This window comes from Macrobrachium nipponense, chromosome 3 (assembly GCF_015104395.2).
Source record: "Macrobrachium nipponense isolate FS-2020 chromosome 3, ASM1510439v2, whole genome shotgun sequence".
Taxonomy (NCBI): domain Eukaryota; kingdom Metazoa; phylum Arthropoda; class Malacostraca; order Decapoda; family Palaemonidae; genus Macrobrachium; species Macrobrachium nipponense.
In genome coordinates this window covers 55,375,094-55,398,995 of record NC_087202.1, presented here as the reverse complement: position 1 = coordinate 55,398,995, position 23,902 = coordinate 55,375,094, and the positions used below count along the sequence as shown (strand labels likewise).

Sequence of the window (23,902 nt, the reverse complement as noted above, 5' to 3'; positions counted from 1 at the left end):
ACGACGACTTCTGGTCGTCAAGGGGAACAGAGATGATGACGACGACTTCTGGTCGTCAAGGGGAACAGAGATGATGACGACGACTTCTGGTCGTCAAGAGGAACCTGGTCGTCAAGAGGAAGAGAGATGATGACGACGACTTCTGGTCGTCAAGAGGAAGAGAGATGATGACGACGACTTCTGGTCGTCAAGAGGAAGAGAGATGATGATGACGACTTCTGGTCGTCAAGAGGAACAGAGATGATGATGACGACTTCTGGTCGTCAAGAGGAACAGAGATGATGATGACGACTTCTGGTCGTCAAGAGGAACAGAGATGATGACGACGATTCTTGGTCGTCAAGATAACGAGATGATGACGACGATTCTGGTTCGCAAGACAGAGATGATGACGACGACTTCTGGTCGTCAAGAGGAACAGAGATGATGACGACGACTTCTGGTCGTCAAGAGGAACAGAGATGATGACGACGACTTCTGGTCGTCAAGGGGAACAGAGATGATGACGACGACTTCTGGTCGTCAAGAGGAACAGAGATGATGACGACGACTTCTGGTCGCCAAGAGGAACAGAGATGATGATGACGACTTCTGGTCGCCAAGAGGAACAGAGATGATGACGACGACTTCTGGTCGTCAAGAGGAACAGAGATGATGACGAAGACAAAAGGAACCGAGGGGATGGTGACAGAAAATCGACTGAACGTGTAAAATTTAAATAAGAGAAGCCGGGTAACCAGGGCTTTTTTTTTTTTTTCTAATAACTGGAAGAGGCTCGGCGTCCTTTTTTTTTCAAAATCTAATTTTATTTTTTTTATATTTGCTGTGGCTGCTGGCAGTTTAGGAGAGGTGCTTATTCTGTTAAGGTTTTTCTAAAAGATAGTTTACTGAATGGCCGTTAACTTTAATGTTTTTGAATCTGCCTGAAGTATATCAAATGTCCGTTAACTATTTTTTAATTTGCCTGAAGGAGAGGGACCAATTTTATGTATAAGATGAATATTAGATATTCGTGAAGAAACTGAGATTTTGCACCAAGCGCACTGATTTCTGAGCTTGTTGTCCATCCAAGGCTGCCAGAGTTGGATAAAGCAGTCCACGTATGCGTTCACTGCAAATCGCACTACAGTATGCCCCGGGTTCTGCCTTCACATCCTCCTCCATTTCTCTCATCCGTCCGGGCTCCGCCCTCTTGTTCATTCCAGTTGTCCTGTATACTGTCTTGGTCCGGACGTCAGCCTCCTCCTGAAACATTCCACAATACTTAAAATATCTGCAGTGTACAATTCTTAGTTCAGTGACATATTACGTGAAAGCATATTGAAGCATACCATGTACAGTTGACTAATATGTGCAGTACAATTCTTAATAATTTACATTATTCTAGGTAAATTCAGTGGCTTATTACGTGAAAGTATATTGAAGCCTATCATGTATAATTGACTACAAGAGTTGGCAATATTTTTTTATTCCATCCTTTAACATTGACAATTCTTATTGATTTCCTATATTCTTTGCAAAACTACCTATTGTACAGTAACCAGGTAAAGTACAATGACATATTACGTGAATGTATATTGAAGCTTACCAAGTACGATTGGCTACAAGAGTTAGCAATATTTTCTTATCCAAACCCTTTCACACACAATATACCTACAGGTCGAGATAAATAGCGTAATAATTCTTCACGCGTTTCCTGTGCAGGAAATTTAAAGTAGTTATCAATAATGTGTGTGTGTTTAATAATGTTGGGTATATATACTTTGTAGTCTTGTCTCGTTTCGTAGGCAAGTCTGTCACAACCTCCCTACTTGTATGCATAGGATAAACACTTGACTTATGGGGCAAAGTTGCTAAATAGATATCGGCAAATTATATAGGAGTCTGAGGTAACATTAGTGAAACGTTACCGGTGATAAATCAGTTAAGTAGCCGCTTCGACCTCTATTGAATCGGAACAACATGTCTAATTACAGAAACTAAGCCAAGGCGATGACGGCGTTGATCAAGAGATACAGAGTACGACATCAACTTATTCCGAAGTCGTCGATGAATATTGGTCAATGAAACTGATTAAAAAAGTTTCTTTCATCATATCTTAATTGGTTAAAATGGCTTCAATTATATACAGGTATTTTAGTGCATCATAATGCCATTTTAGACAATTTATCCACGCCAATCTACACACAAAAGACCCCATTTGCCCTTTACGGTAACAGTGTAAATTTGATATGCAATATGGGGAATTTTAAGACTTAATACAGCATTATTAAAACTATTTAAATAGGGATAAAAAAAATTTAGCCTTTTAAATCTGCTTGGAGGCAAAAAATATTGCTATAAAAACCCGTAAAAGCATCAGTTATCTGTCAGTATTCGTCCATTCCCTTCGTTAGAATCAGGTCTTCATTGATACACAAACTCTCATTCTCAAGTCATGGGAATTTAATAACTTTATATTTTATAAAGTGTAAATCTTTGGACATTTAGACTACAGCCTAAATACTTTTACTGAGAGAGAGAAGGAGAATTGTATACTAAATGTGGCAGAACATGCAAGTACACTATGCAAGCAGACATTAATCTGTATACGTACTGTGGATTATTAAGTTTACAATACTTACACTACTGTATGATTCTAGTTTACAGTACTTACACTACTGTATGATTCTAGTTTACAGTACTTAAACTACTGTATGATTCTTCACAGAATGATAATTCTTTGATTACTAAGATGGGAATAAAAGCAATGTTCTGTTTTATTTGCTTTTCATACTATAGTTACAAGTTCCTTCATTCCAATACCTATAATAAACAAAGTATTGCCCATGTCTATATTGACTAAACAGCAAAAATATTAACAGGAAACAAGTAACTTGAAGATGAAGCCTATCCTGTTCCTTTATTTCAATCCTTCGATTAACCGCACTTGACAATTCAAGTCTTGTGGTCCACATCGCGTTAAACGTTCATTCCTTAACACAACTTGCCGGTAAATGATCTGAAACTCTCCTAATGCTAATTCTGCACACTTGCTGACGTGCATTTTCATTTTCAATTGATCACCACCACTCTGCGTAGAATCGGGCAAGTATCCAACTTTCTTATCTCGCACATCAAACTAAATGCTTAACACTAACTTCAACAAATTCTTACTTACCCCACATAGCACCCAGCCTTAGTTTTAAGGGATCAGACCCTCATTCTGGTTCCAAGTCCGGTTGAAGAATGTAACACACGCCTTAATATTTTGTTTTAATTATTCCCTCCAGAGCATTGCTTCTTTAACTGGTGAATAAATCACTCTTCTCTAAACTAGTGAATGAGTCTTTCAGTGAGTGAAATTTCCTTTTGGGGCTGAATGGAACGGAATGGGCAAATGGTGAGTAAACCACGTGAAAAGTAAATGACTTCATTTACTTACTGCAGTTCCTTTGAAGGTGACAAGAACTAGTGGGAATACAAAATGAGGGCTCTGTGTCCCTTTTAAAGTGCATGAAGAAACCCGGTCGAGATAAACGTTATGGAACAGAACTCTAAGAGAAGGAAAGTCAATGGGGACGACAACCTAATGACAGCGAACTCAACATTGAAGATTCAGTGTTAAGGGCAGGAAAAATTGAACTGGATGAGGAAATTTGGATGCGATCGTTGAGTATTGGAATCGAAAAAGTTTCTTCCTCGCGATGATCGACATGACACCGACTAACAAACAATGTTGCTCTATCACAAACATATCGACAACAATTAACCTTAAATTACTCAAATCAAGGACACAGCCAAAGAAACCGTATACAGGAATTTTACATTGGTAAATATTATAGATATCGATTGATTAATTCCATCTTGACTTTCCATGCCAATCTCAAACAGTCCATTAAGTGGTTCACATTCCTTTGCAGTGACAAAACTTCTATCGCCCATGATTCTTGAGTGACCGAAGCATTAGCTCGCTGAACAGACTGTTGGAACCATCTTTCTTTCTTAAAAAGTTTAATCAGCTCGCTGACATTTCCATACCAAAGCATCAACCAACCGTTAATGTATTAGCACTAGAGAGGAGCAGGTCAGCAGGGGAAAAAAACCCATTGTCCCTCAACACCTAGGTGCTAATCACCAGGTAGTCGATTTTTCTACCTGGAGATAAGCACCTAGGTGTGAAATTTCACATCTTTTAATTAGGCATTAAATACTTTTCACACCTTTAGGTGTGAAAATTAACCATAAAGGTGTGAATATAACAAATAGGTGTGAAATTTCACAGGTTCCCACGGTAATGTCGGCGCAGCGCAAAACACTACAAGGATGAAAACCCCGATTCCAACCCTAACCCCCCAAAACTCCTCATACTCTATGGCTGTACCATTATTATTCGACGTCTTCCTTCGCCCAATGCGCCTGCGCACAGAAGCTATTGTTTCAAATGGAATTTATTTATTTTAGAGGGAAGAATACCATTCCTGATGCCTTAAGCAGAGATTGAGTTAATCTACTAGGCTATAATAATAATATTGATTGCAGGTCCACAATGTGAAGTATAAAATCTTTAATAATAAGAGCTTTCGAACCTTGTACTAGGTACATCTTCAGTCAAGTGAACATTATGAATTTAAAAATCCGTCGAGGTAAACTTCTGAAAAGGACAATTCCACAATGACGAACGCAAATGAAGGAAACGCTATACAGCCCAACTAGGTAATTCCGTTGTTGTTCGAATTCCTGTTTGCTATTCTGCTGGAACGTCTTGTGGGCTGTGATGATGCTTCATGGTGTTCCCCTGCAACATTGCTGGACATCACGTCACCCGTGCTGTAAACTGTCTGAGGGAGGAGAGCGGAAGAGGGGGCAACATCAGGCGGAGGAAAAACAGAGCTTGTCTTAAAATTTAAATTTTTAACAGTTTTTAAGAATACAAAAATTGACTATTGGGTCTTCCCTAACGAACGACTTGTTACCGTAAAAAGCATCTCCTAAGTTTATGGCGGCGCCTTCCACTAGTCTTCTTGTTTGGACATTGTTATTTTTAAAAATTATGTTAGATCCATCCCAATTCGGTCTATGGTTGTTCTTAAAATCATGGGAGACTATTGCATTGTTCTGTGCATGAAGTGCATATGCGCGTTTGTGTTCACCTAATCGGGTCGGTAGTCCTCAAAGAATGTCAGTCAGTGAACTTCATTTTTTCCACAAAATAAAAACATATATATATATATATATATATATATATATATATATTTATATATATATATATATATATATAATATATATATATATATATATATATATATATATATATATATATATATATATATATAACATGATTTTGTGTGGTTTTAAACAACACAGAAAGACGCAGAGAAACACACGCATGTACACACACACATACAGATATATATATATATATAATATATATATCTATAAATATATATTTATAATATATATATATATATATATACCGATATATATATATATATATATATATATTATATATATATATACCCAGTGTGTGTGTTTCAATATGATTTATTTGGGTGTGTGTGTGTGTGTGTGTACACGAGAGAGCGCGCGACCGAGAGAAGGGAAAGCGACTGACGCCCATGTAAGTGTAATAAAACCCACTTAACTTGAAAAATTTAATTATTTTTGACATTGGTGGGATAACTAGACATCTAATTGAAATAATATTTTTGAAACCACAGACTCTGACATCTTATGTAAATTCGAGAGATATAAAATTAAAGACATGGTTATCTTCAATGTTTTAGGAATCTATATTTTTTAAATTCTTCCAATAGCTGAGTTTTAGTATATTTTTAAAGTTGAGTGACAGACTGTGAGAGAGAGAAATCTCCGGCACCATCAAAGGTAAAAAATTGAAGGAATATTCCTTCTATTTGGTGAATAATATGAATCACCTTTCAACAGAAAAATGGTTCAGCGCTTATAGGAGTCAATATTTACAGAGGAATCGTAAACTATTAACAATATAAAACATAATTATGGTGATTTAATAAGCAAAGACAAAGATGATCTGAAGACCTGTGACGTCATCAAGTCCTGTCGGTGGAGACTCCAAGGATCCTTCTCAGGATTCAGTGTCTCCAGGAAGGACTTCAGCCTTTGAGGCTCCAAACTCGCTCAGCTGACGTCGCTTACCTACATTTTTTTTCGCTTTACACCTCTTTAGGTGTGTGTATTTATGTGTATAGTATACATGTAAGTGAACAGAGTTGTAAAATGAAAACAAATACTGGATAACGAGTCACCTAAGCGAGTTCGGGTACTGGAAGGCTGGAGTCCTTCCTGGAGACTGAATCCAGGGAAGGATCCTCGGATTCTCCACCGACAGGACTTGACGTCACAGAGCTTTACATCCTCTGTGTCCTTGCTTAATAAATCACCATAATTATGATTTATATAGTTAATAGTTTACGATTCCTCTGTAAACCTTGACTCCTATAAGCGCTGAACCATTTTTTCTGTTAATGGTGATTCATATTAGTTACCAAATGGAAGGAATATTCCTTCAATTTTTTACCTTTGATGGTGAAGGAGATTTCTCTCTCACACAGTCTGTCACTCAACTTTTAAAATTCACTAAAAATCACATATTGGAATAATTTTAACAACTGGTAATTGTATTTAAAGCATTCTTAATATAGATTGTTCTGTGCATGAAGTGCATATTCGCGTTTTTGTTCCCTTAATCGGGTCAGTTGTCCTCAAACAATCAGTCAGTGAACTTCTTTTTCCACATAAAAATAAAAACAACAACAACCTGACTGGGGCCGTTATGGAGTCACCCAGTCAGACAAGAAGAAAGTCTTTAGAACAATGGTACTTCACAGATAAGTGAACAGAAAATAAATTTGTTTTTGCATTAGAAAATAAGTAATTTTTCAGGGATTTCCTTTCCCTGCTTCCATAACAGATGGCAGGTAAAGCATCAGTTGATCTTCTTTATTTTAGTTCTAGACCTGAAATGATTTGAACTTAGACCTCGAAATCACCAAATGCATCGAACAAGGTTAACTAGCAATACATATCGTTAGAATTGCATTTACATTCATATATATATACATATATATATATATATATATATATATATATATATATATATATATATATATATATAAAACAGGATTTTATGTGTTTTTAAACAATACAGAAAGACTCAGAGGAACACATGTATGTACACATGTTAGGAATACAACAGAAGTCTGTCTTAGAATATGTAGGGACAATTAGCTAGGAAAATCCACTGGTGGTAATATGTAGAGTGAGGGTAGAGTTATGGTAGATGAAAGCCAGAAGGAGATAGAAGTGTGGTTGGAACAGACTGCAGCAATAGCAGTTTGGAAAAACGAGACTAAACATAGGCAGCAGCTTTCCAAAACAGAAAGTTGGTAGCCCCAGTGGAAAATCTTAACTTTGACACCTGCAGTGGGTGGTTACCGTAGATTAGGACATCCAATTAAATTCACACAGGGGTGGCACCGGAAGTTGAAAAAGCCACTCAAGAAGAAGTAGGATGTGTCTTAGTAGAAGTTAAGGAGGAGCTAAATTGTAGAAGTTAGGTTGAGACTTCACTTGAGCTCTCAGAGAAGTTCAGTTAGGAACAAAGCATTAGACGGGGAGGCTGTGTCGGTATACCCTCTGTTCCCTGTGCTTTTTGTGTAGTGTAATAATTGAAAACCTTCTGTTCAATATAGATTTAAGATAAACTAAGTGGTGTTTAACTTACCCAGAGTCCTACGAAGTACTCAATCTTTTAAAATCCTGAGAGACTGGAAAATGAACGGAAATTAATCTCCAATGTTCCTAAGAAAAGAAAAACTTAACCACAAACAATTCTTCAATTCTTTTAAACTTTTTCTGTAGCGAGCGGGGAAGTTATCTTCATGGTAGGCATGCGTAGCACTATATGTAATGCCTTTGATAATGTCTAAATGATTTTCTGGTAGGTCACAGTATTTTTCAAACTTATATAAAGATGTCGCTATTGATAGAGCTGAAGGTTTGTTACAAATGAAGAAAGACAGCCCAAAGCCTAATGCGCGCACTGCATTATCACTTATTTGTTTGCTCGATAAATTCACCACACAATCACTTCCAGCATTATTGGTCTATTCACTGTCGTTGATAAGGTTGTTTAATTTTCTGTCCAGTTTTCTAATCAAAGTGTCTGTAGTTCTACGAAGTTTTCCATATATTTCTTGCCTTAATGCGTGTTTCCAATCAGCGGGAATCGAATAGTATAATGAGTTTTCATCACTCATATTAAAACGTCACATTTCTGCCGCGAAAATGGAGGAAAAGGAGAAATTTAAAGAACTGGAAAAAGCCCGATGTAACTTCAACTATTCGATATTTTTGTCAGTTTTGATGTATGTTCTTTGTTTACAAAAGTCCCTATTGACTCTGTGCTAGAATATTTAAGTAATGAACTTAGTCACATAATTTCCTTAATTAAGTTATGTATTTGTGATTGCAGATTTATTTTAATGGAGAATATTACCAACAAATATTTGGTATGGCCATGGTAACCCTTTATCACCTCTCCTTTCAAACTTATATATGGAATGTTGAGAGACAACACCTCCCGAATATCACACTTATCCCCTTAAAATGGTACCGATATGTCGATGATATCTTAGTAGTCTTACCTGGTGGTATCGATGTAAATGATTTACTGTCTAAATTTAATAATTTAGTGCCATTCATAAAATTCACTGTTGAAATTGAAAATATCAATGTCATCCCTTTCCTAGATGTATTAATACATAGAGAATCTTTCCAATGCAAATTCAGTATTTATAGAAAACCCACAAATAATTTAACATATGTACATTTTTTACTCTGGCCACCATCTTAATATTAAATTTCAATTTTTTCTTCTATGTTCCTACGCGCTTTGCGTATCACGAGTCCACAATACCTGGACCAAGAAATAGAATCCAATAGGTGATTTTAAGTGAATTTTTAAAGTTGAGTGACAGACTGTGAGAAAGAGAAATCTCCTTCATCATCAAAGGTAAAAAATTGAAGAAAAATTCCTTCCATTTGTTAACTAAAGGGTTTAGCGCTTATAGGAGTCAAGGTTTAACTGATTCTTTGAGGACAGTTACAGACCCGATTAAGGGAACAAAAACATGCATATGCACTTCATGCACAGAACAATGCAATAGTCTCCCATGCTTTTAAGAACAACCATAGACCGAATTGGGATGGATCTAACATAATTTTTAAAAATAACAATGTCCAAACAAGAAGACTAGTGGAAGGCGCTGCCATAGACTTACGAGAAGCTTTTTACGGTAACAAGTCGTTCGTTGGGGAAGACCCATTAGTCAATTTTTGCATTCTTAAAAACTTTGTTAAAACTTTTAATTTTAAGACAAGCTCTGATTTTTGGGATATGTGTGTGTGTGTGTGTACGAGAGCGCACGTGACCGAGAGAGAGAGAGACTGACGCCCCTGTAGGTGCAATAAAACACACTTAATTGGAAAAATTATATTCATTATTTTTTGACATTGATGGGATAACTAGACATCTAATTGAAATAATATTTTTGAAACCACAGACTCGGTCATCTTATGTAAATTCGAGAGATATAAAATTAAAGGACATGGTTATCTTTCAATGTTTTTAGGAAGATCTATAGTTACGAATGCTTTCAATACAATTACCAATTTTTTTAATTCTTCCATTAGCTGTGTGTTAGTGAATTCTTAAAGTTGAGTGACAGTCTCTGAGAGAGTGAACTCTCCTTCACCATCAAAGGTAAAAAATTGAAGGAAAATTCCTTCCATTTGGTGAATAATATGAATCACCTTTCAACAGAAAAATGCTTCAGCACTTATAGGAGTCAAGATTTACAGCGGAATCGTAAACTATTAACAATATAAAACCTAATTATGGTGATTAAATAAGCAAAGACAGAGATGATGTGAAGACCTGTGACGTCATCAAGTCCTGTTGGTGGAGACTCCAAGGATCCTTCTCAGGATTCAGAGCCTCAAGGAACGACTTCAGCCTTTGAGGCTCCAAACTCGCTCAGGTGACGTCGCTTTCCTACATCTTTTTTCGCTTTACACCTCTTTAGGTGTTTGTATTTATGTGTATAGTATACATATAAGTGAACAGAGTTGTAAAATGAAAACAAATACTGGATAACGAGTCACCTTAGCGAGTTCGGGGACTGGAAGGGTGGAATCCTTCCTGGAGACTGAATCCAGGGAAGAATCCTCGGATCCTCCACCGACAGGACTTGATGAACTCAGAGTTTCACATCCTCTGCCCTTGCTTATTAAATCACCATAATTATGTTTTATATAGCTAATAGTTTACGATTCCTCTGTAAACCTTGACTCCTATAAGCGCTGAACCCTTTTTCTGTTGAATGCTGATTCATATTAGTTACCAAATGGAAGGAATTTTCCTTCAATTTTTTACCTTTGATGATGAAGGAGATTTCTCTTTCTCACAGTCGGTCACTCAACTTTAAAAATTCACTAAAAATCACCTATTGGCATACTTTTAAAAACTGGTAATTGTATTTAAAGTATTCTTAATATAGATTTCTAAAACATTGAAGATAACCATGCCTTTAAATTTATATATCTCGAATTTACATAAGATGACCCAGTCTGTGGTTTCCAAAATGTTATTTCCATTAGATCTCTGGTTACCCCACCAGTGGTAAAAAATAATGAATAAAATTTTTCAAATTAGTTGTTTTTTATTACACCTACAGTGGCGTCAGTCTCTCTCTCTCGGTCGCGCTCTCTCTCGTACAAAAGCGCACAACACAAAAACCAAAAAAAATCCATATCATTATATATATAAATATATATATATTATAATATATATATATATATATATATATTTATATATATATAGTATATATAAAATATATATGTGTGTGTGTGTGTGTTCATATATATATATATATATATATATATATATATATATATATATATATATATATATATATATATATACATATATATATATATATATATACGTATATGTTTGTGTGTGTGTGTGCATTCTTATGGGTTTCCTTTTTTAATCTTCCTCTTTCTCTCTTCTCTTCTCTTTATGATTAGTCCGTCTTTCTTCTGTAGCTTGGTTTCTTTTGAGAAGTAAAGAGATATATGGGATAACCTTCCTCTTATTGTTTGTGGTTGAGTTTTTCTTTTCTTAGGAACATTGGAGATTAATTTCCTTTCATTTTCCAGTCTCTCAGGATATTAAAAGATTGAGTACTTCGTAGGACTCTGGGCAAGTTAAACACCACATAGATTATCTTAAGTCTATATTGAACAGAAGGTTTTCAATTATTGCACTACACAAAAAGAAATGGGAACAGAGGGTATACCGACACAGCCTCCCCGTCTAATGCTTTGTTCCTAACTGAACTTCTCTGAGAGCTCAAGTGAAGTCTCAACCTAACTTCTAAAATTAAGCTCCTCCTTAACTTCTACTAAGACACATCCTACTTCTTCTTGAGTGGCTTTTTCAACTTCCGGTGCCACCCCTGTGTGAATTTAATTGGTTGTCCTAATCTACGGTAACCACCCACTGCAGGTTTGTCAAAGTTCAGATTTCCATGGGGCTACCAACTTTCTGTTTTGGAAAGCTGCTGCCTATGTTTAGTCTCGTTTTTCCAAACTACTATTGCTGCAGTCTGTTCCGACCACACTTCTATCTCCTTCTGGCTTTCATCTACCATAACTCTACCCTCACTCTACATATTACCACCAGTGAATTTTCCTAGCTAATTGTCCCTACATATTCTAAGACAGACTTCTGTTGTATTCCTAACATGTGTACATGCGTGTGTTTCTCTGAGTCTTTCTGTGTTGTTTGAAAACACACATAAAATCATGTTATATATGTATATATATAAATGTAAATGCAATTCTATCGATATGTATTGCTAGTTAACCTTGTTCGATACATTTGGTGGTTTCGAGGTCTAAGTACAAATCATTTTAGGTCTAGAATTAAATTAAAGAAGATCAACAGATGCTTTACCTACCATCTGTTATGGAAGCAGTAGAATGAAATCCCCGAAAACTGACTTATTTTTTAATGCAAAAACAAATGTATTTTCTGTTCACTTATCTGTGAAGTACCATTGTTCTAAAGACTTTCTTCTTGTCTGACTGGGTGACTCCATAACGGCCCCAGTCAGGTTGTTGTTGTTTTTATTTTTATGTGGAAAAAGAAGTTCACTGACTGATTCTTTGAGGACAACCAACCCGATTAAGGGAACAAAAATGCGAATATGCACTTCATGCACAGAACAATGCAATAGTCTCCCATGCTTTTAAGAACAACCATAGACCAAATTGGGATGGCTCTAACATAGTTTTTAAAAATAACAATGTCCAAACAAGAAGACTAGTGGAAGGCGCCGCCATAGACTTACGAGAAGCTTTTTACGGTAATAAGTAGTTCGTTGGAAAAGACCCATTAGTCAATTTTTGCATTCTTAAAAACTTTGTTAAAACTTTCAATTTTAAGATAAGCTCTGTTTTTTGGGATGTGTGTGTGTGTGTGTGTGTGTGAGCGCACGCGACCGAGAGAGAGAGACTGACGCCCCTGTAGGTGTAATAAAACACACTTAATTGGAAAAATTATATTCATTATTTTTTGACACTAGTGGGATAACTAGACATCTAATTGAAATAATATTTTTGAAACCACATACTCGGTCATCTTATGTAAATTCGAGAGATATAAAATTAAAGACATGGTTATCTTCAATGTTTTAGGAATCTATATTACGAATGCTTTCAATACAATTACCAATTTTTTTAATTCTTCCAATAGCTGAGTGTTAGTGAATTTTTAAAGTTGAGTGACAGTCTCTGAGAGAGTGAAATCCCCTTCACCATCAAAGGTCAAAAATTGAAGGAAAATTCCTTCCATTTGGTGAATAATATGAATCACCTTTCAACAGAAAATTGGTTCAGCACTTATAGGAGTCAAGATTTACAGCGGAATCGTAAACTATTAACTATATAAAACATAATTATGGTGATTAAATAAGCTAAGACAGAGATGAGGTGAAGACCTGTGACGTCATCAAGTCCTGTTGGTGGAGACATCAAGGATCCTACTCAGGATTCAGTCCCTCTAGAAAGGACTTCAGCCTTTAAGGCTCCAAACTCGGACAGGTGACGTCACTTACCTACATTTTTTTCCCTTTACACCTCTTTAGGTGTGTGTATTTATGTATATAGTATACATATAAGTGAACAGAGTTGTAAAATGAAAACAAATACTGGATAACGAGTCACCTTAGCGAGTTCGGGGAATGGAAGGGTGGAATCCATTCCTGGAGACTGAATCCAGGGAAGAATCCTCGGATTCTCCACCGACAGGACTTGATGAAATCACAGTTTTACATCCTCTGCCCTATAGCTAATAGTTTACGATTCCTCTGTAAACCTTGACTCCTATAAGCGCTGAACCATTTTTCTGTTGAATGGTGATTCATATTTAGTTAACAAATGGAAGGAATTTTTCTTCAATTTTTTACCTTTGATGATGAAGGAGATTTCTCTTTCTCACAGTCTGTCACTCAACTTTAAAAATTCACTAAAAATCACCTATTGGCATACTTTTAAAAACTGGTAATTGTATTTAAAGTATTCCTAATATAGATTTCTAAAACATTGAAGATAACCATGTCTTTAATTTTATATCTCTCGAATTACATAAGATGACCAGTCTGTGGTTTCCAAAATATTATTTCCATCAGATCTTCTGGTTACCCCCACCAGTGGTAAAAAATAATGAATAAAATTTTCCAAATTAATTATATTTTATTACACCTACAGGGGCGTCAGTCTCTCTCTCTCTCTCTCTCTCTCTCTGTCGGGCTCTCTCTAGTATACACACACACACACACACACGTAAACACCCCAAAAAATTCATATCTATCTATATATATATAGTATTATATATATATATATATATATATATATATAAATAAATATATGTATATATATATATATATATATATATATATATATATATATATATATATATATATATATATATATATATATATAAATATATGTATATGTGTGTGTATGTGTCTGTCTGTTATATATACATATATATATATATATATATATATATATATATATATATATATATATATTATATATATATCTATATATTATGTATGATATATATATGTATTTATATGATGTATATATATATATATATATGTGTGTGTGTGTGTGTTATACCTATGGGTTTTCCCTCCTTTCTTTCTCTCTTCTCTTATCTTTATGATTAGTCCGACTTTCTTCGGTAGCTTGGTTTCTTTTGAGAAGTAAAGAGTTATATGGGATAACCTTCCTCTAATTGTTTGTGGTTGAGTTTTTCTTTTCTTAGGAACATTGGAGATTAATTTCCTTTCATTTTCCAGTCTCTCATGATTTTAAAAGATTGAGTACTTCGTAGGACTCTGGGCAAGTTAAACACCACTTAGTTTATCTTAAATCTATATTGAACAGAAGGTTTTCAATTATTACACTACACAAAAAGCACAGGGAACAGAGGGTATACCGACACAGCCTCCCCGTCTAAAGCTTTGTTCCTAACTGAATTTCTCTGAGAGCTCAAGTGAAGTCTTAACCTAACTTCTAAAATTAAGCTCCTCCTTAACTTCTACTAAGACACATCCTAATTCTTCTTGAGTGGCTTTTTCAACTTCCGGTGCCACCCCTGTGTGAATTTAATTGGATGTCCTAATCTACGGTAACCACCCACTGTTGCAGGTGTCAAAGTTAAGATTTTCCACTGGGGCTACCAACTTTCTGTTTTGGAAAGCTGCTGCCAATGTTTAGTCTCGTTTTTCCAAACTACTATTGCTGCAGTCTGTTCCTACCACACTTCCATCTCCTTCTGGATTCCATCTACCATAACTCTACCCTCACTCTACATATTACAACCAGTGGATTTTCCTAGCTAATTGTCCCTACATATTCTAAGACAGACTTCTGTTGTATTCCTAACATGTGTACATACATGTGTTTCTCTGAGTCATTCTGTATTGTTTAAAAACACATAAAATCATGTTATATATATATATATATATATATATATATATATATATATATATATATATATATATATATATATATATATAATATATATATATAAATGTAAATGCAATTCTAACGATATGTATTGCTAGTTAACCTTGTTCGATACATTTTGTGATTTCGAGGTCTAAGTACAAATTATTTTTGGTCTAAAACTAAAATAAAGAAGATCAGCTGATGCTTTACCTGCCATCTGTTATGGAAGCAGTGAAAGGAAATCCCTGAAAACGGACTTATTTTTTAATGCAAAAACAAATGTATTTTCTGTTCACTTATATGTGAAGTACCATTGTTCTAAAGACTTTCTTCTTGTCTGACTGGGTCACTCCATAACGGCCCCAGTCAGGTTGTTGTTGTTTTTATTTTTATGTGGAAAAAGAAGTTCACTGACTGATTCTTTGAGGACAACTGACCCGATTAAGGGAACAAAAACGCGCAAATGCATTTCATGCACAGAACAATGCAATAGTCTCCCATGCTTTTAAGAACAACCATAGACCGAATTGGGATGGATCTAACATAATTTTTAAAAATAACAATGTCCAAACAAGAAGACTAGTGGAAGGCCCCGCCATAAATTTACGAGAAGCTATTTACAGTAACAAGTCGTTCGTTGGAGAAGACCCATTAGTAAATTTTTGCATTCATAAAAACATTGTTAAAAATTTTCATTTTGAGACAAGCTCTTTTTTGGGATGTGTGTGTGTATGTGTGTGTGTGTATGAGAGCGCACGCGACCGAGAGAGAGAGAGAGAGAGACTGACGCCCCTGTAGGTGTAATAAAGCACACTTCAATGGAAAAATTATATTCATTGTTATTTGACACTGGTGGGATAACTAGACATCTAATTGAAATAATATTTTTGAAACCACAGAATCGGTCATCTTATGTAAATTCGAGAGATATAAAATTAAAGACATGGTTATCTTCAATGTTTTAGGAATCTATATTACGAATGCTTTCAATACAATTACCAATTTTTTTAATTCTTCCAATAGCTGAGTGTTAGTGAATTTTTAAAGTTGAGTGACAGTCTCTGAGCGAGTGAAATCTCCTTCACTATCAAAGGTCAAAAATTGAAGGGAAATTCCTTCCATTTGGTGAATAATATGAATCACCTTTCAACAGAAAAATGGTTCAGCACTTATAGGAGTCAAGATTTACAGCGGAATCGTAAACTATTAACTATATAAAACATAATTATGGTGATTAAATAAGCAAAGACAGAGATGATGTGAAGACCTGTGACGTCATCAAGTCCTGTTGGTGGAGACTCCAAGGATCCTTCTCAGGATTCAGAGTCTCCAGGAAGGACTTCAGCCTTTGAGGCTCCAAACTCGCTCAGCTGACGTCGCTTACCTACATTTTTTTCGCTTTACACCTCTTTAGGTGTTTGTATTTATGTATATAGTATACATATAAGTGAACAGAGTTGTAAAATGAAAACAAATACTGGATAACGAGCCACCTTAGCGAGTTCCGGGACTGGAAGGCTGGAATCCATCCTTGACACTGAATCCAGGGAAGAATTCTCGGATTCTCCACCGACAGGACTTGATGAAATCACAGAGCTTTACATCCTCTGCCCTTGTTTATTAAATCACCATAATTATGTTTTATATAGCTAATAGTTTACGATTCCTCTGTAAACCTTGACTCCTATATGCGCTGAACCATTTTTCTGTTGAAGGGTGATTCATATTAGTTACCAAATGGAAGGAATTTTCATTCAATTTTTTACCTTTGATGGTGAAGGAGATTTCTCTCTCTCACAGTCTGTCACTCAACTTCAAAAATTCACTAAAAATCACCCATAGGCATACTTTTGAAAACTGGTTATTGTATTTAAAGTATTCTTAATATAGATTTCTAAAACATTGAAGATAAGCATGTTATTAATTTTATATCTCTCGAATTTACATAAGATGACCCAGTCTGTGGTTTCCAAAATATTATTTCCATTAGATATCTGGTTACCCCAAAGGTGGTAAAAAATAATTAATAACATTTTACAAATTAAGTGTGTTTTATTACACCTACAGGGGCATCAGTCTCCCTCTCTCGGTCGCACTCTCTCTCATACACGCGCACACACACACACACACACACCAAAAAAGTCATATCAATATATATGTATATATATATATATATATATATATATATGTGTGTGTGTGTGTGTGTGTGTGTTCTTATATATATATATATATATATATATATATATATATATATATATATATATATATATATATATATTTTTGTTTGTGTGTGTGCATAATTATGGTTTCCTTTTTTTAATCTTTCTCTTTCTCTCTTCTCTTCTCTTTATGATTAGTCTGTCTTTCTTCGGTTGCTTGGTTTCTTTTGAGAAGTAAAGAGTTATATGGGATAACCTTCCTCTAATTGTTTGTGGTTGAGTTTTTCTTTTCTTAGGAACATTGGAGATTAATTTCCTTTCATTTTCCAGTCTCTCAGGATTTTAAAAGATTGAGTACTTCGTAGGACTCTGGGCAAGTTAAATACCACTTAGTTTATCTTAAGTCTGTATTGAACAGAAGGTTTCAATTATTACACTACACAAAAGCACAGGGAACAGAGGGTATACCGACACAGCCTCCCCGTCTAATGCTTTGTTCCTAAACTGAACTTCTCTGAGAGCTTAATGAAGTCTCAACCTAACTTCTAAAATTAAGCTCCTCCTTAACTTTTCTACTAAGACACATCCCTACTTCTTCTTGAGTGGCTTTCTTTTTCAACTTCCGGTGCCACCCCTGTGTGAATTTAATTGGTTGTCCTAATCTACGGTAACCACCCACTGCAGGTGTCAAAGTTCAGATTTTCCACTGGGGCTACCAACTTTCTGTTTTGGAAAGCTGCTGCCTATGTTTAGTCTCGTTTTTTCAAACTGCTGTTGCTGCAGTCTGTTCCTACCTCACTTCTATCTCCTTCTGGCTTTTATCTACCATAACCTCTACCCTAAACTCTACCCTCACTCATACATATTACCACCGAATGGTGGATTTTCCTAGCTAATTATCCCTAAATATTCTAAGACAGACTTCTGTTGTATTCCTAACATGTGTACATGCGTGTGTTTCTCTGAGTCTTTCTGTGTTGTTAAAAACACACATAAAATCATGTTATATATATATATATATATATATATATATATATATATAATGTAAATTCAATTCTATCGATATGTATTGCTAGTTAACCATAGTTCGATACATTTGGTGATTCAAGGTTCTAAGTATAAATCATGGTTAGGTCTAGAAACTTAAATAAAGAGATCACGGATGCTTTACCTGACCCATTTAAAATTCACGGAAGCAGTGAAAGGAATCATCGAAAAACTGACTTGTAATTTAATGCAAAAACAAATGTATTTTCTTTTCACTTATCTGTGAAGTACCATTGTTCTAAAGACTTTCTTCTTGCTGACTGACTCCATAACGGCCCCAGTCAGGTTGTTGTTGTTTTTTTATTTTTAATGTGGAAAATGAAGTTCACTGACTGACATTCTTTGAGGACTACGACCCGATTTAGGAACAAAAAACGCGCATAATGCACTTCATGCACAGATCAATGCAATTAGTTCTCCCCAGCTTTTAAAGAACAAACCATAGACCGATTGGGATGGATCTAACATAATTTTTTAAATTAACAATGTCCAAACAAGAAGGCTAGTGGAAGGCGCCGCCATAAACTTAGGAGAAGCTCTTTACGGTAACAAGTCGTTGTTTGGGAAGACCCATTAGTCAAGTTTTGCATTTTTAAAAACTTTGTTAAAAATTTTATTTTTAAGACAAGCTCTGTTTTTCCTCCACCTGATGCTGCCCCCTCTTCTGCTCTCCTCCCTCAGACAGATTACAGCACTGGGGACGGACAAAACCCCATTGTCCCTCAACACTTAGGTGCTAATCACCAGGTAGTCGATTTTTCTCCTTGGCGAATAAGCCACCTTTTTTCTAACCGGGAATAAGCACCTAGGTGTGGAATTTCACCCCTTTTAATTAGGTAATAATTAATTTTCACACCTTTAGGTGTGAAAATTTACCATAAAGATAGGAATATAACAAATAAGTATGAAATTTCACAGGTTCCCACGGTCATTTCGGCACCATGCAAAACTCTACAGGTATGAAAACCTTGATTCCAATCCTAACCCCCCAAAACTCCTCATACTCTATGGCAGGTAAAAACACTGATTTCAACCCTAACCCCAAAGGACCTCATACTCTACGGGAGGTAAAAACCCTCATTTTAACCCTAATCCCATAAGAACTCATACTCTAAGGGAGGTAAAAACCCTGATTTCAACCATAAATCCAATTAAAAAACGCAGTTCCAGTATGGCACCATCATCAGTGCCACAAAAATGCAAGAAGGGGCGCAATTCCAATACGGCGTCATCGTTAATGACAGACAGACAGACATTCACACACACACAAATCCTGCGAATGAAGCCGAAATACAAAAAGTCTAAAATACGCAATAAAAAAATTCCAAGAGGACTTGGAACCAAAAACTTTCATGTAGAACTTACCAGAAATCCTTTCGCCGGAACTGTACCATTATTATTCGACGTCTTCCTTCTCCCAATGCGCCTGCGCACAGAAGCTATTGTTTCAAATGGAATTTATTTATTTTGGGGGGAAGAATGCCTTTCACGATGCCTTAAGCAGAGATTATGAGTTAATCTACTAGGCTATAATAATAAGAGTAATAATAATAATGATGATAATAATAACAATAATTAATAAAATAATTAATAATAATAATAATAATAATGATTGCAGGTCTACAATAATATCGCATGTGAAGGTATAAAGTCTTTAATAATAAGAGCTTTCGAACCTTGCACTAGGTTCATCTTCAGTCAAGTGAACATTATGAAGTTAAAAATCCGTCGAAGTAAACTTCTGGACAGGAAAAGTCCACAACGGTGAACGCAAATGAAGGAAGCGCTTAACAGCCCATCTAGGTAATTCCGTTGTTGTTTTTCGAATTCCTGTTTGCTATTCTGCTGGAACGTCTTGTGGGCTGTGATGACGCTGCACAGTGTTCCCCTGGCAGCGCGGCTGCAACAATGCTGGACGTCACGTCACCCGTGCTGTAATCTGTCTGAGGGAGGGAGGAAAAACAGAGGTCTTAAATTAAAATTAAAATTTTTAAAAAAGTTTTTAAGAATGCAAAAATTTACAAACGGGTCTTCCCCAACGAATGACTTGTTACCGTAAAAAGCTTCTCATAAGTTTATGACGGCGCCTTCCACTAGTCTTCTTGTTTGGACATTGTTATTTTTAAAATTATATTAGATCCATCCCAATGCGGTCTTATGGTTGTTGTTCTTAAAAAGCATGGGAGACTATTGCATTGTTCTGTGCATGAAGAGCATATGCGCGTTTGTGTTCCCCTAATCGGGTTGGTAGTCCTCAAAGAATGTCAGTGTACTTCATTTTCCACATAAAAATAAAATAAAAATAAAACAACAAACCTGACTGGGGCCGTTATGGAGTCACCAGTCAGACAAGAAGAAGTATTTGAGAGCAATGGTACTTCACAGATAAGTGAAAAGAAAATACATTTGTTTTTGCATTAAAAAAAAATAAGTTAGTTTTCGGGAATTTCCTTCGCTGCTTCCGTAACTAAATGGCATGTAAAGCATCAGTTGATCTTTATTTTTAGTTCTAGACCTAAAATGATTTATACTTAAAACTCGAAATCACCAAACGTACGAACAAGGTTAACTAGCGATATATATCGAAAAAATTGCATTTACATCTATATATATTATCTATATATATATATATATATATATATATATATATATATATATATATATATGAATATATATATATATATATATCTTGATTTTGTGTGTTTTTTAAACAACACAAAGACGCATACCACACACACACACACACACATATATATATATATATATATATATATATATATATATTTTATATATATATATATATATATATATATATAATATATATATATATATATATATAATATATATATATATATATATATATATATATATATATATATATATATATATATATATATATATATATATATATATATATATATATATATATATATATATATATATATATATATATATATAATATATATATATATATATATATATATATATATATATATATATATATATGTATATATATATATATGTATATAGATATATATATATATATATATATATATATATATATATATATATATATATATATGAAAATATAGATAATATTTATATATATATATATATATATATATATATATATATATATATTTCGATATGATTTTTCGGTGTGTGTGTGTGTGTGTGTGTGGTGTACGACGAGAGCCCACGCCACCGAGAGAGAGAGACTGGCCCCCCTGTAGGTGTATAAAACGCACTTAATTTGAAAAACTTTATTCATTATTATTTTGACACTGGTGGGATAACTCGACATCTAATTGAAATAATATTTTTGTTAAACCACAGACTCGGTCATCTTATGTAAATTCGAGAGATATTAAATTAAAGACATGGTTATATTTAATGTTTTAGGAATCTATATTACGAATGCTTTCAATACAATTACCAATTTTTTAAAATTCTTCCAATAGCTGAGTTGTAGTGAATTTTTAAAGTTGAGTGGTAGTCCTGAGAGAGAGATCTCCTTCACACCAAACAAAAGGTAAAAAATTGAAGGGAAATTCCTTATCCATTTGGTGAATAAATATGAATCACCTTTCAATCAGAAAAAATATATTCAGCGCTTATAGGAGTCAAGATTTACAGAGGAATCGTAAACATTATAACTATATAAAACATAATTATGGTGATTAAATAAGCAAAGACAGATGATGTGAAGACCTGTGACGTCATCAAGTTCTGTCGGTGGAGACTCCAAGGATCCTTCTCAGAATTCAGTGTCTCCAGGAAGGACTTCAGTCTTTGAGGCTCCAAACTCGCTCAGGTGACGTCGCTTACCCTATATTTTTTTTTCGCTTTACACCTCTTTAGTGTGGTGATTTAGGGTGTAGTATACATATAAGTGAACAGAGTTGTAAAATGAAAACAAATACTGGATAAACGAGTCACCTTAGCGGGTTCGGGACTGGAAGGCTGGAGTCCTTCCTGGAGACTGAATCCAGGGAAGGATCCTCGGATTCTCCACCGACAGGACTTGACATCACAGAGCTTTACATCCTCTGTGCCCTTGCTTATTAAATCACCATAATTATGTTTTATATAGTTAATAGTTTACGATTCCTATGTAAACCTTGACTCCTATAAGCGCTGAACCATTTTTCTGTTGAAAGGTGATTCATATTAGTTACCAAATGGAAGGAATTTTCCTTCAATTTTTTACCTTTGATGGTGAAGGAGATTCCTCTCACTCAGAGACTGTCACTCAACTTTAAAAATTCACTAAAATTCACCTATTGCTTATATTTTTAAACTAATAATTGTATTTAAAGCATTCTTAATATAGATTTCTAAAACATTCAAGAAAACCATGTCTTTAATTTTATGTCTCTCGAATTTACATAAGATGACCTAGTCTGTGGTTTCAAAAATATTATTTCCATTAGATCTCTGGTTACCGACCAGTGGTAAAAAATAATGAACAAAATTTTCAAATTAAGTGTGTTTTATTACTACAGGGGGCGTCAGTCTCTCTCTCTCTGTCGCACTCTCGTACACACACACACACAAATCATATAAATAAATATATATATATATATATATATATATATATATATATATATATATATATATATATATATATCTATATCTATATCTATATCTATCATATAATATATATGTGTGTGTGTGTGTGTGTGTGTGTGTGAGTGCATACTTACGGGTTTTTCCTTGTTTAATCTTCCTCTTTCTCTCTTCTCCTCTCTTATGATTACTCCATCTTTTTTCGGTAGCTTGGTTTTTTATTTGAGGAGTAAAGTGTTATATGGGATAACCTTCCTCTAATTGTTTGTGATTGAGTTTTTCTTTTCTTAGGAACATTGGAGATTAATTTCCTTTTATTTTCCAGTCTCTCAGGATTTTAAAAGCTTGAGTACTTCGTCGGACTCTGGGCAAGTTAAAAATCACTTAGTTTATCTTAAGTCTATATTGACAGAAGGTTTTCAATTATTACATTACACAAAAAGCACAGGGGAACAGAGGGTATACCGACACAGCAAGTCTCAACCTAACTTCTACAATTAAGTTCATCCTTAACTTCTACTAAGACAAATCCTACTTCTTCTTGAGTGGCTTTTTCAACTTCTGGTGCCACCCCTGTGTGAATTTAATTGGTTGTCCTAATCTACGGTAACCACCCACTGCAGGTGTCAAAGTTCAGATTTTCCACTGGGGCTACCAACTTTCTGTTTTGGAAAGCTGCTGCCTATGTTTAGTCTCGTTTTTCCAAACTGCTATTGCTGCAGTCTGCTCCTACCACACTTCTATCTACTTCTGGCTTTCATCTACCATAACTCTACCTTCACTCTACATATTACTACCAGTGGATTTTCCTAGCTAATTGTCCCTACATATTCTAAGACAGACTTCTGTTGTATTCCTAACATGTGTACATGCGTGTGTTTCTCTGAGTCTTTGTGTTGTTTAAAAACACACATGAAATCATGTTTAAACTATACATTATATATATATATATATATATATATATTATATATATATATATATATATATATATATATATATATATATATATATATTAT

At 34.7% G+C, this 23,902-nt stretch overlaps 1 long non-coding RNA gene across 2 annotated transcripts in view; it reads right to left on the bottom strand.

The window, feature by feature from the left end:
• Positions 1 to 793: 793 nt before the first annotated feature.
• Positions 794 to 23,902, bottom strand: part of LOC135222201 (uncharacterized) — a 179,106-nt gene continuing 155,997 nt past the window's right edge. For both annotated transcript variants that reach the window (XR_010316205.1, XR_010316204.1), the window contains exon 3: positions 794 to 1,245. This is a non-coding gene — a long non-coding RNA (uncharacterized LOC135222201). The remainder of the gene's footprint in view (positions 1,246 to 23,902) is intronic.